This window comes from Mus musculus, chromosome 10, assembly GCF_000001635.26.
Source record: "Mus musculus strain C57BL/6J chromosome 10, GRCm38.p6 C57BL/6J".
Lineage (NCBI taxonomy): Eukaryota > Metazoa > Chordata > Mammalia > Rodentia > Muridae > Mus > Mus musculus.
The window spans coordinates 120,550,134-120,553,963 of record NC_000076.6 but is presented as its reverse complement, the minus strand read 5'-3'; the positions used below and the strand labels follow the sequence as shown (position 1 = coordinate 120,553,963).

The following is a 3,830-nucleotide window of genomic DNA, read 5'->3' as shown; positions in this document are numbered from 1 at the left end:
AAAGTGACTTTGTGAATGTCCCCCTACCATGTATCCGCTTAAACATCTTTTTGTTTTTACTATTGCAACTTGTTCCGTTATTCTCTTCCTTCATTTCGATACTCTGTTCCTCACCACCATAACTTAGGGAATCCAAATTACCTTGCACCCCAAGATCACATCCTGAACATGAAGAGGAAAACACAATGTAAGGGGGCTATGATTTAGGCGACCTTCAGAACCCTTTCTTGTTCATCTCATCCTGTCCCTCCAAGATCCCGAATCTCTTCCCTTCTGTGTCACTTTCACTTCTAGGTCAACAAATATTTGACCGTTTTGAACAGATGTGTTTGTAAACTTACATGAGGAGCTCTTGAGAAGTAAGTTAGGGCAAGAGAGAACACTGCTTCTTCTCTCTCAGGAGAACCTTTAGCATGTAATCTCTACCTAACATGTCTCTGGGCAGATTATGATCTATGTCCAAAAAGGCTGGAGGAAGCCACGGGAGGATGCAGGCTCCCTGACTTGCCAGTCAGCACCTTCAGCTCTCTCCAGACCCAAAGTCTGGACTAGGTGAAACCAGCCAGCTCCATGCCTGGCTCAGGTCGAACCACAAAGTCACGCCTAACGTAGATTTGCCCATTGGCTGCAGGCCGGGCGCCCCTCAGTCTGAGGGGGGCGGAGTCTGGAGGGGGTGGAGTCTATCGGCAACTGGGCCACTGCTCCCACCCTTCTAGGGGACCCTTGTTTGGCGGTTTCTTTTTCCTCTTTGGGAAAAAGTTACCAACTTCATTGGCGTCGCTGCTCTGCAACTAGTCCCTCCAACCCCGCTCCCGGAGGCTGAGCTCAGATGCTCCGCAGACGCCGCCCAGCGGTCCAGGCCAGGGGCCCCGTGCCTCTGTCGGGGTCGCCTTTTCTCTGCTTGCACCCACGGCTACACCGATCTGCACAGCAGCATGGAGCCCGCACGCTGCCGGGTCCCCTCTCCTGACGTACACCTACCCCACCCCCTAACCAGTAGGACACTCTCCATCCTACTCCGGGTCCTCTTACGTACACCACCTTCACTCTCACCGAGGCTACCTAGAGTCACAGCCTCCTCCCTCCCGGTGGTGGCCGCCTTCTGTGCGTTCCCTAGGGTTCGTCATGCGCTAAATCTCCTGGCTCACATTTAGGGATCATATCCCCGCGCGCGCATTTTCCGAGATCACCCACGTGCTCTCATTCTCATTCTGCCCCAGCAACGGCCCGCATTGCGCGGTGGCCCCTCGAGCCGCGGATCGTGGGAACCAGGCTGGGCCCCTTCGTCCCTGTCCCTCCTAGGTCATCCATCTCCCACCCAGTCTGCTGCCGAGACTTCAAAGGCGCCCCTGCCGGCGCGGGCCCCCTGACCCCGTGCGCAGAGCAGACGGCTGGGGCGCTCGGCGCGGAGGGAGGCCAGTTGGCTCATCCAGACACGCTCGGTCCTGCAAGTGGCTGCGTGGGTACCGAAACGGCCTTGGGTCTAGCCGTACAATAGCCTCTGACAAGGCCGTACCACGCTCGGGCCACCTAGGGTTGTCCCCCACCCCCATTCCCAACCCTCCGCCAGCAAGGTCCTTGATTCGTTTCTTCCGGAAGGAAATCTGGATCAGGACTGACTCCTTTCCAAGCAGAATAAGAAAAATCGTTCCCAGCGCTTGCTCCCCCTCCTAAAAATAAAATAAAATCAAATCAAAATAAAAATAAATAAGAGTCTCCCCTGACACTTAAGCAGCACTTCCTTCTTTCTTCCCTCCGTCCCATTCGGACACCCCTAATTGACAGACTCTAATCCCCGGATCGGAACTACTTCTGCCGGGAAGATTTGGCCGGCTTTTCCTTTTCTCTCAGCATTCCTGAAAAGCCAATTCGTTCTGAGCTGCGTTGATGGAGGGCAGGGGGGAGGAGGGTTACTTCCAACTTCTGGCACCACCTGGGTGGTCGCCATAACCCAGCGGTTCCCTGTCAGCTGTGTATTCTCCTCCACTCTATAAAGGCGGCTTTGCGGGAATCGTTAAGGCTCTTCGCCATCGATCTGCGGGGTACATGTATTGATTTATACTTATAATCAACTACAGTGTGAGATTTCGGGGAGGGTGATGGTGTGTTCCCGGTGCATAACTAACTGTGGCTGTGTGTTTGGAGATGTTGAGTTCAAGCGAAACAGCTTTTTGCATGAGGCTCTCTAAACATTCTTTTTCACACACTTAAAAATATTAAGGCTGTGCTCCACAGTTCAGCATTTTGATTGGCTGTGGTTTTCTGTAGGTAAAACACTCCAAGAAAAGATGGGGGAGGGGGGGTTACGGGGAGGGGGCGTGTCTCAGCATAACTTCGAGTCCTTTAAAAGGAATAGGTTAAACTTAGTCGGCAGCACTAAGATACATATTATACATACAAGGGAGAACACAGAAGCCCTGAGACTGCCACTAAACAACTCAGGCTCACAGCTTTCTCCACCCTAACAATGTTTCCTCACTCTGAGGAATCATTGGTGATCTTCTGGTATGAAAGTCTGAGCTGTGAGCAAGAGAGCAAACTGGACAGGAATTGCTCAAAGGTGGAAGACATCAACTGCTCTGCCTTACACAGGATTTGTCGTCCAGTGGTGCCTGGGCCTTACGGTACCAATGTGGATGGGGGTACGCAGACCCTACCTGGAGGTAATTAGGTCTTTGGGACACCAGTCTCAAAACCTGCTAGGTTAAGGTGGTTCTTGTGGAACCCTGGTTAGTTCTGACGAGATGAGTTGTGGTCCTGATCTTGTCTAGCTTCCTATGTCATCATATAACTGCTCCCTCTCCCACGTGCGTTTCCTTTCAGCCGTCCATGAGGTGACGAGCTTAAGGCTCCTCAGAGCCCAAACCAAAGAAGTTGCCTGATCTTGGGATTTCAGTTTTCATAACTTTTAGTCAAATAACCCTTATTTCTCTATAAAATACCCAGCCTGGGGTATTTTGTTGTGTTGTTGTTGTTGCAGCAAAAGAGAAAAGACTAACTTAGGATCATCCCAGCTGGACATGGTGCTATGTGCCTTTCATCCCAGCCACTAGGAGCCAGAGTCAGGCAGATCATGAGTTTAAGGCTAGTTTGGGTTACATATTGAGTTCCAGAACAAAACTAGAGAGACCCTGTCTAAAACAAACAAACAAACAAACAAACAAACAAACAAACAAACAGAAAACCCAAAACAAAACAAAAAAACAAACAAAAAACCAAAATAAAACAGCAAAATAAGTTATTAGAATTATATCTCATTTAAAGTATGAACAGAAGTTATAAGTTTACATTTTTAGGAAAATTTAATTTTTAGCAGCAACACAGAACAGTGAAGAGCAGTTCATGACAGTATTCCTGAACAAAAAAGACCCCTGTAAGAGGTTGATAGTCAAGACCATTTATTTCATCTAGCAATGGATTTCTACGTATCTCTTCTGAGGCAATATTGGTCTTTATTTTGTCTCTGAGTAAGTACACAAGTCTCCAAGCGATGAGTTAGTACTCATATCCCATTCACTAATAGATAAATAACGCTGTAATAACAGCTCTTATAAGGTGGGCTCCTGACTTTCGTATGAAATTGTGCCCCTTGTTTTTGTTCCCAGAAGTAGAATTTGCTGAGGTGGATGGTCATGTGTCTTCTTCATCTTTTGCCCTTCTCTCCATATGCTCCTTGGGTGCACTAAGAAGACGGTCGCCTCCGCTCAGTTTGGGGTGTGAAATACGCAGTTTTAATTTAGTATTTTGTAACCACAAGTTCCAATCTTTGAAAGCACCATGGTTCAGTAGAATGTCCCAATGGGGGTAAACCTGTGTGCCCTTTCATGGTT

General features: G+C 48.9%; 1 annotated feature.

The window, feature by feature from the left end:
- Window positions 367-2,006: an enhancer, noted in NCBI's record as "VISTA enhancer mm569". NCBI's record gives its function as "enhancer in: neural tube[6/11] | hindbrain (rhombencephalon)[6/11] | forebrain[7/11] | branchial arch[5/11] | genital tubercle[7/11]" and the evidence as "EXISTENCE:transgenic organism evidence [ECO:0001131][PMID:17130149]".